We start from the raw sequence: 13031 nt of genomic DNA, 5'->3' as shown, positions 1-13031 counted from the left end.
TGCAGAAGTAGGCGTCTCTTTCCTCCTTTACAATCACCATATATGTAGAGCAAACGCGCCTTCTTCGGACGCGCGAGAGGCCGTGGGGGAGAGGGAGGGAAGGGAGGCGACGTTTAGCTGCGGCACCAAGTGCCTATTTATATCAGAGGCTCCAGCAACAGTCACCAACGCCGCACGCATTTTGAGCTAACGCGGGCAAAACGCCGATGGCGTCGACAACAGTTCTGCGTGTTGTTGCTACCAAAGCCGCTCACCTTACTTCGTATGACATTGCTGTGTTGCTATCGCATTCATTGCTTCGCCCTTAGGGCGAAACTGTGACATTTTGGATGTTCAGTCAGCCACAAAATTTTACAGTACATGGCTTCCACGACAAGTGTGTATGCTCATTTAACTAGGTCATGGCGCTGCCAATGAAATAAATCAATATGTAGGTACAAAAAGCTAGTACACTCTGAAAATTTGGATCGGATACATTCGGACATTCGTCTTTTACGCCACTGCTGTGTCCTGTAAACGTTTGTGGTTGATTGTGAATTTCTGTTTTTGCACTGTGGAGCCAGCAAGCCTGAACAGCGACTCCCGGGTCATGTAAGATTAATGATCGCTACGAGTATAAACATAACAATGATGCAGATGGCGTGCGTTGCTTTGTCAATTTAATTCGAATGGCTTTACTGGCAATACTAATTAAAATAAAGAAAGTTATTAAGGCAAAGGTATGCAGTGCTCGCTCGTGAATGAAAGGGTACACATGTTCACGTGTACCTCGTTTCGACGCCGCGCGTTTTACGTTGTCATGAGCCCCACGGCATCGTTTTTCTGAAAGCGCGCTTTATGCAAAACCTGTTGCGGTCATGACGCTGTTCTGTTATGGTTTCACGTAGGCAGCCTCTTTTAACGCGCTGGAATGTTTTCGTTGCGAATTCAAGCCTGCTGCGTGTACTGAAAGCGGCAAGTTTCATGCTAGTACTGCGTAAATAAAGAAATAGAGAGAGAGTAAGTTCGCAATACGGCACGTTACGCCTGGCTGCTGCTGCTGCGACACGCGCGTGTGCACAAATTTTCAAAGGACGCCGCCAATTGTGCTTTAATCCTATCTTCCTGTGTGGTTACCCCTTCATGAGCTTGGCATGATGCACACAAAGCATCACCCAGCACTTGAATTCCGGGAGGACGAACCGCGCAAAAAAAAAAAAAAAAAGGCAGAAAGAAAGGACTGCAGGCCAAGGACCTTTCTTGCTTTCACGTTTTGTTTGCGGCAGAGAATGGCGATGTTTGCGCATTCTGGTCCGCCACCATGTTCCTTTCATTCTCTAAAGCTGTGTCGAAACCCACGTACGAGCGAGGACATCGCAGTCGTCGTACGTGATCTCGTAAAGCGGTAAACACGCCGCCTGTCCTTGCTGTTTCGCGCGGCGGCCCTCAATTGACGCCACATTCAGAGTGTTCGCAGTAAGCGGAGAGGCTCAATGCAGTGTCCTGTTTATTTTTTGTACAGCAGGCACAACAACTGAAATTGAAGTGAATAAACAGGAAAGACAAGCATTTTAGGAGAACGCCAGTGTTAGGAGCGCTAACTTTCCTATTCCATGCTTGGTGTTGTAGCTGTAACACGTAAAATATTAAACGAAAAGAAATTGTCGAGTTTTCCGCACCAAATCCACGAGCTGATCATGAGGCACTTCGTAGTTGCGGTCTCCGGATTAACTTTGACTAGAGTTTTTCGCTCTTCAAAATTGGCACCCCGAAACGGCACCCCGAAACTCGGTTGCACGATAATACGCGCCCTTTGCATCGGCAACTTTGTATTGATGGCAAAATTACAACCACCATCGGCCACCGATCACCGACTATGAAAAAAGGGCGAAAGTGCCGAAGATAACTATTCGCTGTACAAAAAATTTAAAACTCTCCAGGCAAAATTCAGTCGGGGAAGGCTTTCAAAGCTACACTGCAAAAATGTTGTTGCAAAGCGGCCAAGTGCGAAAAAAACCAAAAGCAGTGTCAACGTAGTCGTCTGATTTGTTTTTTGTTTTATTTGCCTGTCCTTTCCCTCTATTGTTCGTTTTACATGTGCTTGTTAGGGAACATTCAGCTTCCATATTCAATCCTCAGGTGAACAGCCAATCTCCAAAAGGTCACGCAACTCTACACATTGGATTGCATTAAGGAAAAAGGCCCACGCTGACGCCCTCTTCACGTGCATGACACACACTGAACCCCAAATTTCGAATGTCGCAGAAAGGCTCCTTCTTTTTTCTCCTGGAGTGGGGCAGATTTCGGTTTTCAGCGTGGGCAACGATGCCTCCACTGCTCGAAAAAGGAAACGGGGTTATGGTTGCTTTCAGTAAGGTCCTTTCAGAACAGCACGGAATGGCCCGCTTACTCTCCGATTCCGCATGCACTCGACTGACTGTTTGAGAGGGTTTGAAAACTACTTCAACCTTACGTTTTACTTCCGCTACAGAAGCAGCGCACTGATGGGTAAGAGTCACGTAAGCGGAGCTCGATCGAAATGCGGGCCTCTTCAGAGCACATTTGCACAAGCACGCACCGAAGACAAAGCCCGCAGAAAATGGACAGAAAAGTTCTCGGAGTATCGCATTTATTCTGTTGTCAAGCTTGGTTTTGATCTGACATGTGCACTCTATCTATATCTATCTATATATAGGCCTGTGACATTTGGTAAGAAAGACGGATTTTCAAGATAAAACAACATTACCGGGCGTCACGCAGTTTTCTTTCTAGCTCGGGCCTTTCTTATTTAAGCACGCCTCAAACATTGAAACGTTGTCAGTAGGCAACAGATGAATAAATTTGAATAGTATTAGTTGCACTATAAAAGAAACGCTAATACTTAAGCCTAATAATAAGAGCTAAAAAATAAAAACGAAGAAGTTTACACTAGGATATGTCCACTGATTACTCTCTAATTACGCGACAACTGAACTAAATACGGGCATACTGTATAATCCAGCACCAGCGTCGATCAAGAAATATGAACACTAGAGCAATGTAGCATTTCTTTTGCAAATAATAAACGCCGGAATGGTAAAACGACTTTCACATACGGTTTTACGCATTGGATTTTGTACTTTGCACGAGAAAAAAAAGTTTAACCAAGGTTGCAACGGAGGTGGATTAACAAAACAAGCACAGGCCAAAGAACGTCGCCAGTACAGTCTTTCGCAGGTTATGCAAGATGCCGCACTGTTTTTTTTTTTTTTTGACATTTCGTTGCACTTCAAGGTTTTTCTCGCGGCATCGTAGCACGACTGCTGCGTGTCGCTCCGAAAAGGGGATTGCCACTATAATTGCGCCATCCCGGAAACGTCCGACGCAAATCGTGCACGCCTGAGCCCGTGTGACCTTGGCTCTATTCCATCGACCACAACAAAAGAAGGCCGTCGGGTGGCCCCTACGTTCCTTCCTCTGCTCTCCTGCTTCGTCTTTCGAAGCGTAGATTCCGAGCCGCTCAAAGCCTCGGCCACGCGTTGTCGTCGGGCCGGGCCCCTCTCTGAATGGCGAGTGAATTAAGCCGCATTCACAGCGGAGAGCGCATCACGGACCAGGTGCCTCTGCTGCCGTCAGCGTCTGGTCTCCCAGGAGGCGCTGATTATGTGCGGGGCGTGAACGCGGGGCTCTGCGCCGAGGACTCGTTCCCTTGAGAGCGGGAGAAGAACCATATTCGCGCGGCCATGCTTGGCTCTTCACGAAGAGAGAAGGCCACGCGAGGATTGCCGTATGTAATAATGCGCAGTCTCGCTAAGCACAGCTTCATCTGTACTAGCTAGTGTGACATCTTTTGACGGTAAAGAAAATGTTACGAAAGGTATTCTGACAAACGCCTCTTGTAACACTGCCTCATGATGGTCAAGCAGTGCACAAACTTGAGAAAATTGCCGGAAGGCGTGGTGTCAAGGTTGTAATGACTGTCACGATTAGGCTTAGGTGCGTGAACTTCAAAGTGGACGAACCGCGTCTGGTTAGGCCGACAGATTACGCGTGCTGGCAACGTTATTCTTGCCCTTTGGCTGGGTGGGATTACAACGTAATGTCCAGCACCGCCTCATCTTGTAGCGCACATAAAAATTGCAGACTGAACTGTATGTGACATCTACATGGCTTACACGCAGGGAATTAAGGGTGTTCTATTTCGTTGGTCGAGGTAGGTCCAATAGGGGTGACACTTGTTGTAAACTTGCAGCTTTATCTTGATTTCCCAATCACTGGTTCAATTTTGATTCTTCCGCCGTGCAATGCCACACGCACTGAGTCACCACGGCAGTTATAAGCAGGGAAATAAACCATGACCGTTACCAGTGATGCTTCTGCAACTGTAACTATAGACACTAAAACCAACGAAAATAATCGTCGTGTGTTATTGTGCGCTTTAAGACGCTCGCCAGTAGTGCATCTTTGTGTTCAACGCGCTTGTGTTTCGTCGGTATTTTCGCCTTTGCACAAAAGTGTCCTATACTATTTACTCTGTGAAATCAAAGTGTGTGTGCTTTCGCAAACTTTTCATCGAAACGGCGTGCAGAGACGAAGCACGTGGCTTTATTGCCGCGTTGTGCGTGTGAAATAAGTTTCTGCTAAATTAAAAAGGAAAAGAAAAGAAACAAAACGCTCTCGAAGTTTCGACCAGAAGTTCCTATCTTTTTTTTTCTTTTAGCATCGTCTGCTCGCGCAGCTGCCTGTAGCAGACGACGCAGGGCGCATCTGCACTATTTCTGTTCACACACATTAAGCTGGGATTGCTTCTGTAGTTGCTACTCAGCATCTTGCGCAACTATGCGCGGTTTTAACTGCGACGTTGCAGAAGAGTTCGCGAGAATGCAACAGTGGGCACCAGTAGGCGCCCTCGGGTCTCTTTGGCGCCTTCTCAGCAGTTTGCAGTAGCCCGGCCGTAACGAAAAAGAAGAAAAGGAAAAGAAACGAGAAAAAACTTCCAGATGTAGACGTCATCACAGACTTCTCCCATCAAATGTAGTCCCTGGCGAGCGCGCGCTTCATTTCGGGATTGCCTGTTCGTCCGTTTTGCTTACGCGCTTCCCGCATTAGCACTCGCGGTGAGCGCCTTTATTACCTACGGCTGAATCTACACCACTCCGCCCACTTTCGCCGCGCGTATTACGAGCGTATCTTCAAGCGCTCGCAAGTCGAAGAAGGACATGAAACGCGTCGTCACATTTTCAAGTTCACCCGCATTTTTAAGACTTGCCTAATTCAGGCTCCAAATCGTAAATTCGGGTATGCTGCCTTTAAATCGGCTACAGAAGCGCTTGCACGTCGTCGTTTCATGAAATTACGCGCGACGTGTGTTCTGATTGGTTTCTATCTGTACGCGTTTCAATTTATGCTGATGATACCTGTAGATGATCCACCTAGTAAGTGGATTAAAGTACTGTGCCTTTCACGTTATGGAATACGTATTGCAGGCGTGCTTCCTTACCTTTTTCATGTGCATGTTATTTAGAGTGTTAGATTCCAAAAGGGCAACTGGTGCATCGCATAGCGTACCGCTTCCGAAAAAAAAAAACGGCACATGCAAGTGCATAGAGACGAATGGAAACGAAAGGCGCAGAAGCGGTTGCATCCAGAGGGAGGTAAATGTCCGCACTACTGTACAGCAATACTGAAGCAACACAGTAGGCGTATACCGTGGAACTCGTTTTTAAATAAGCGACACATCACTACGCTCCGTGCTAGCGTTTCACATTTGCAATGTCTGCAGAAAAGCTACGGAAATATTACTCCACATGCTTTACAAGCATAAAAAGAGTGGTATCGCTCCCTCGATTTCCCGCCAAGGGATTGCTAACTTGTAATAGACACCGCGTTGCGTTTTTATGCAGTCGTCAAAGAAAGAGTCAGCACGAGCGGCGTTATAGTCGGCCATCACCGTGTCAGCATCATACAGAGGCGTGAACATGATACGTCTGTAGCCTCTTTCCTTGCTCCTGCCACCCCCCCCCCCCCCCCCCAAAAAAAAAAAAAAAAAAAAAGAACAGAAAAAGAGATGTATACGGAGAAACGTGAGAGCACTCGCGAATGCAAGGCCCGCCGTTGTGCAGCTCTACGAATGGGCAAAACGCTGTCACGTTATTGCCGAGCCATCCAAAAGCTGCAACAAGTAAGGAGAACGAAAGCTGCTTACGTGATGTCTCTGCTGGAGGCAGGCTCGGTAATAACTCAATTTGCTGCGATCACGGCACCGTGCAAGTAATCTGTGGTTGCACGTTACTTATGCCGCCATTTAAAATGCATAATTTTAACATTCCAGTTGGAGTCCAGCAACGCCATCTTACTTTTACTTTCTTTCTTATATTTGTTTACTTCAGTCGTTCCTATCGGCTCTGAACTCATTCACTGCGATAGCAGTATTCCCCCTACAGTAAATACCACCGTATTATTTTTGTTTTCCCGCTTTTTCGTCAAATGATTGAGTTCACCACTGCGGGGAACTGGAAAAGGCCTGATTATTGGGCGGTTCGTTATTGGGGCAGAGGGGGCTGTACAGTATACAAATTTATTAAGTTTAAGTGAAACTTTGAAAAAGGTAATATTTATTTATAGTTTTTGACTAGTAGTTATATTTGTGTACAGAAAGAATATTTGTGTATAGTACACAAAGAATAGTGTAGATTTCTTTCTCTATACATTGCAATGCACGTCGTGGAACATGTCGTCGGACAGTGAAGCTTTCGCATGTTATGACATCGACAGCTGCGGAACTTGCGGCTCTCCATGGTGCCGTCGTGCCGTCGATTATGTGATTGAACAGCCACCTAATCGATGGGCAATATTGTGTGCTACCGAGGCCATCCTACAAACGCTACAGTTTGCCTTGCGTCATGGCACTCATGAGCAGATGGTATATGAAATTATACATATGCACTATCAAGCTTTTGAGAAAGGCCATGATATTCTATTTTAGTGACTGCCGAACTACACCGGAACGAGAGCGCAGATGAAGCAGCACGCTCAGCTCGCTAGGAAGGTCAGTGCGTACCAATACCGTTGTCGAGAACCGACGCATCGCGGCAACTCTACTCACTTACAGGCAGCATTACACTTCGACATCGGAATTCGCCGGATTTTACCAACTGTCGATAATATTAACCGAACCCTGACGTGTTACTTCACCTGCCACCCGGACTCTCCCGTCGTTAAACTTTAGTGCGCCGCCTGTCGTTGGGTGTCACGTTCACGAACGCATATTCATTCTTCATTGGAATGGCCAACAGCGCCGCATGCAATTCTTGCGGACAGTATCAGGCCATGGAACGCATTCTGTGCCAATGTCCAACTTACAACTCTCAACGACATATTCGGCGCATGAGTGTAAGCCGCTTAGATGACATACCGTTCGCGGAAGCTCAGATCCTGCGACCCTGGTCGCAGACCTCTAGTATGCACAAGACCACCGAAGCACTAATGCGTTGTTTGAAGACAAGCGCACTAGATTAGCGCTTGTGAGTTAAAATTCAACGTGAGTGAACATATATGCGAGTGAACTCCCATCTGCGAGTGCGCGCACAATGATTATCATTCTTCCTTCTCGTCTTTCGTTCCCATTTTCCCTTTCTCCGCATGTAGGGTAGCGAACCGGGCGAAAGCTTGTATAACCTTCCTGCTTTACTTGTCTCTCTCCCTCTCTCTCTCTCTTTCAGAATCCCCATGTTTTAAGTACGCTAGATTTATGTTGTACACATGTATAGCTTTACGGAGCGTTTTGTTCGCAGTTATTTGGCCGTAGGCTTATGGTAATTCTTTCTTTTTGGTCGAAGTGGTTGAACATTACCCCATTTGAATATATTTGAATCAGATGATCTAGGTGCACCAGTATATTTCTTTTTCTTTTGGGTGTTATCAAGCTGAAGGTATTACGTTGTGGTGAGCGTAATAAGTTTTGAGAACTTGTGTAGAACAGTCATATTTGCTCTGTTTCAGTCGTTTAGTAGGACAACATCATAACGCCTACATGCGCGACGTGTCGGCAGCGTGGAGTTTGATATGACCTTACAATTCGATGTTTCCTTTAACCATTTTTCACTCTGTTTGTGCAAATCAACATTTAGGCCGCAGGTTATGAGCCAGTTGCTGTGTTAAAGGCTTCTTGCTTTTCAGGCGTTATGAGTAGTTTTGAAGGTCCCGATTGGGATTAATCGAACACTGAGGCCAAAATTTCTACTACAAGTTATGTCACGAGCTAAATGACGCAGTGCCACATAGATTTGAGCGATTGTACAGTTTCAGTTCTGCTATATCGACCACTTGGCAGCTCTGAATTACCCGCCGGGGTGGCTCCGTGAGCTAAGGCGTTGCGCTGCTGCCCGGCGGCCGCATTTCGATGGAGGCGAAATGCGAAAACGCCCGTGTGCTTGCGTTGTAGTGCACGTTCAAGAACCCCAGGTGGTCAAAATGAATCCGGAGCCCTCCACTACGGCGTGCCTCATAATCAGAACCTGGTTTTGGCACGTAAAACCCAGAAAGAAGAAGCAGCAGCTCTGAATTTTGTTATATACTGTGTAAACTACGTGGTGTTGTCACTGTGGCATTGTTGTTGGCATTAGCGGTTTCGATGCTCTCGGCGGTATTTTCAAACAATTAGCTTATTATGGGAGCATTCTTTCAGGCTTATCATCATCATAGTCAAGTATGCCTGCTTTTTTGCTCTAATGCTGTTTTCATGAGTCTGAAAACAAAACACCCATCGCCAGTTTGTCAAGGACAATTTCAATGATATGCAAATAATGTCATCCTTGTTCATTACAGTACTGCTTGTTCTAGCCTACGAAATAAATGCACAGACGCCACTGCTCTCGGAGTCTGTGTGCAGCGCAAAGCCTAGCAGTAGTTGCTTAGCATTGTTGTTGCGCGATAGATGGATGGTTAGCGCGCTCGATTCCAAATGCGCATTGCTTCACCAAAATGGGTTTAAATCCCAGTGCAGGCGATTGTGGAGAAGATTTATTTTTCTTCATGCTGAGGCAATGGCGAAGCTGACGATCACGAGGTTTTCCGGTCGACGACCATAATCGTCTTTTTTGTGTAGTCAATGACGACTACGGTCACCATCAGCGTAGCGTAGCAGAATGGACAGATGGATGGATGGACAAGGGAGCTTAGAAAAAAATATATATCCGGAAATAAGGAAGCAATCACGAACGCAAGTTCCGCAATTGTGCAGCTCTAGAAATAAGCAAAACGCGGTGACCTTTACTGGACGAGTTCCCAAAAAGCAGCAACAAATCGGGAGAACAAGAGCTGTTAACCGATGTTCTTGCAGGAGGCGGGTTCGATTTTAATAACACAATTTGTTGGGCTCGCGACACCATGCGTGTAATCTGTGGTTGAACGTTGCACGTTGCCTGTGGCGAAATTGAAAATGTTCACTATGAAGGTAGCAGTTTGAGTCCGACAACGCCATCTTGTTTTTTCTTTACTTTCTTACCTAATTTTTTTCTTAGAGAGCACATTTCTTACGTTTTTTTGTGTGTCATGGGCCATCTACACCCAAAGCCGTACCCAGTGCATTGACTTGATCTCTCCGACTTTTCATTTTCTGTCGTCGACCTTAGGAAACGTATAAGAAGACGCTATGTTACTCGTTCAGAAGTGCATCGGCGGGGGCTGGTTGGTATGTCACGACTGTTGGGTGAATGGTTGTGCGGATAACGTGGCACGCACACACTGACACTTAAACCCGAAACGGACATGGAACGAGCGCCTTAACAACTGTTCATTCATTCGTTAGCGCTCGTCATACATTTACACATTTAACAGATAGTGAAAGATTATGTACACAAAGATGTGGCTAAAAAGGATGAATTGACACAGAAATGAGCTTATGCTGAAAATGACAGGAGGAAGAGAGGAGTAATCAGGTCATGTTGCATAACTGATTTCAGCCGCAAGTGTGTTAGTGCACCTTCAATAGTTTTAGATCTAGAAACTGCCGAACGCTTATAAGAAAGGAAGATAATTTGCTCCGTGTCTTTGAGGCACGTGTTTCATTTTTCATGTCGCATGACAAATGAAACATGTCGCATGAAAATGAGCATAAACCCACATACGAAATCCCCCATGATATGCGATTTCAGTATGTGGTTTCATGCTTGTCACTGTTAGAAAAATACAAAAGTGAATTATAGCGATTACAATCTCACTTTTTTTTCACGGGGTTTCGTCTACTATTTCAACGATAGTTTGTCTTCCTCAAATGCGGTTCCTCTAAGTACGACTTTATTGCATGCAATGATATTCGAACGCCCCATTCATTCCAGGGTGTCGACAAGAGCTGCGAATTGCGCGAATAGTTGCGGCATTCCGTTTATATGGAAGTCGATGTCGAAAAGCAACCGGCTCGTGCGTAAGCGGTCGAAAGCAGAAAGGGATTTCTGAATTCGTTACCCGAGGATTTCTTCCATCTTTCACTCGACCATCTTGCTGATCCCTTGTTTGGGCTGCGCAAATACCTTTGCCTTTAAAACCACGCGATTCGTATTTGCACGAGATTTCAGATTTTCAACAGTAGATATGGACCTTATTTCCCACAATGGTTTCGCAACATCCCCCTTTTATTTCGACTCGTGCGGTACTACTGCCTATTTCAACATTCTATAGGTGACGACAAAGTGGTGACAACATAGTGCTGACGACATGCCTTTTCGTTGAATATTAGGATCATGGCATTCAAAGCACAATCTGGCTGCCGATCGAAACTTCGCGTTGGAATGTGAGGCAGTGTCGGATATGCGAAGACGAATCAAATTACACGCCATTCTTCTCTGAAGTGGTCGTCAACACGAGTTACTTCGGTTCCAGGCGTTATTTCGCTTGTCTGACATTTAGTTTTACCAGTGGAATGCTTTCAAACCGCTTTATCTCTTCAAAACATTGTACATTAAAGGAAACCTCTTCTACCTACGTATCCGAGCATGGCCGGAATCTCGACGAGTACCTTCCCATCTAATGTCAACGCTTTTTAAAAACCCTTCTCGAGATATACCTGCCTGATGTTCCCGCGCATCTCAGCACAACCAGGTCGGCGGACAGAGGAATTTGTATAATAACAGTCATAGTAACGCAGAGAGCACGACCTTCACTGTATGAATATCTGTGTGGAGCGCGCTCATGGGAGAACTTGATTTCATTAGAAACTACTTACAAAATGCCCATACCGAGGCATTCAATAATTTTATGTTCTGCAAGAATTATTCAGTGATCACCTGTTCAGCTCTATGTTTTCTATGCCAGTCACATAAGCGATTGAAGGATAACAGGTGCGTTAAATTCTTTGCAGTTCTTCCTTCGAAAGGATTGCGTACGAGTGCCAGCCTATAGGTAAAGAGAAAAAAATGCAATTGCTCAAGCGTAGATTATAATAAAACAATTATCTTTTCTATTGTTATTCAGAGTGAGCATGCTTGCTGACTTATAAGTAACGAATACAATAATCGAGTGGCATAGACACTCTACTTCACTGGTTCAAGTATGTTGAGATGCTTTCAAGATTTTATGCTTCACTTCCTCATTTACCGTGCACCTGTTGAACTCGCTATCTGATTTTAATCCAATCATACTTTCTGTGCTGAAATGAAAATTTTATGCAAACTGCTAGAAGCTGTTTGTATGGAAAATTTGTAAACTGCCTAGATAATTTTGAGTGGGCGGTTTGATAAAATTAAAGCAACGTCTGGAGGGATGCAACAGTGCTGAGCGATTTGGTAATATAGTACACTGTAAATATTTTGCTCCCTCAAGGCTTCTGCTTTGTCCCGTGGCTTAGACATAAGGTAGCGAAAAAATGTAATGTACGTGACTTCTAGCCTAAACAAAACTTGCAATGCGAGAAGGCGTAGTTGAAAACTGCGTGTCAATTCTGACCACCTGGTGTGCACCAAAATATGACATCAGAGTTAGATAACGACAGCTAGTAAAGTTTATTTCATGCATCATTTCTGTCGTCTATCGTTCCTATCGTAATCTTTACTTGCCGCAAGAAGTCGCCAAGACAACTTCTTTCGTCCCCATCAACGATTCGAGCTTACCACTTAACAGGAAGATTTAGCCTAGGAACTCCCCATTTAGACACACGACAACGGAGAAATCGTTCTTCTAAGCTGTGACTGTACCAATTTTGATGAGTCTTGTTGCATTTAAACGAGAAAAGTTAAAATCTAGTGACTGTGGGCAACCAAGTTTTGTATTTAGGCCTGATTTGTTTTAAGCAAAAAAAATTGCTGGACTAAAAAAAAAAAAACTAAAGAACTCGAGGACTAAGTTCACAACTCTGTGCTTCAACAATAAGAAACGAGTCTATAATTGTTGGACACTGCACTTAATGATGCATCTAAAGCGCAGGAAACTGCTGTATTATACACGGCTCAGAAACATACCACCCTTTAGTGAGTGGGACTATTGCCAAACCCTCTTAAATATTGTAACAATTTCACGCAGCTGTAAATTCACACGTCAAGTTTGTCCAGTTTTGATGCCCTAAGGGAAGCAGTTTAGAGAACTGCTATACTTGGTTTTGGTGTAGATGCATAGATTTGTAAACTTCGTGCTTAAATTTTTGAGACTTACAAATTGTTTGGTATTTCCGTAAAATTTCCACGCTGTATATCAAAATCCTGCTTGTTACACTCACTACAATTCAGCTTTCTCTCTCAAGTATGGCAAATTTCATCTACGTCTATCCAAGGGTTGTTTATTAAAGGCACTTCTGCGTTTTACATGTATTCGAATAGACAGCACTGGAGTTCGCCCCAAGCTAAAGCTCTTCTTAAGGGTAAGGCTGTTAACCGTGGAAGGAGGAGGAGGAAAGAGAAAAAGGCAGAAGGCAGGGAGGTTAACCAGAATAACGTCCGATTGGCTACCCTACACCGGGGGAATGGGAACACAAAGATGACAGGGAGAGAGAGACAAATCCAGCACTCTCAACGGTGTGCTATTTTTTTTTTTTACTGAGCTAAGACTCATTTAGTCTTTTTTGTTGCTTCAAAATTCTGAACAGC

At 44.9% G+C, this 13031-nt stretch overlaps 1 protein-coding gene across 1 annotated transcript in view; it reads right to left on the bottom strand.

The window, feature by feature from the left end:
- LOC119448694 (guanylate cyclase soluble subunit beta-1-like) overlaps positions 1 to 13031 on the bottom strand; it is a 193592-nt gene that overhangs the window by 143321 nt on the left and 37240 nt on the right. The gene's annotated exons all lie outside the window — the stretch shown is intronic.

Source organism: Dermacentor silvarum, chromosome 4 (genome assembly GCF_013339745.2).
Source record: "Dermacentor silvarum isolate Dsil-2018 chromosome 4, BIME_Dsil_1.4, whole genome shotgun sequence".
In the NCBI taxonomy this organism is placed as follows: domain Eukaryota; kingdom Metazoa; phylum Arthropoda; class Arachnida; order Ixodida; family Ixodidae; genus Dermacentor; species Dermacentor silvarum.
This window is presented reverse-complemented; position numbering and strand designations above follow the sequence as displayed.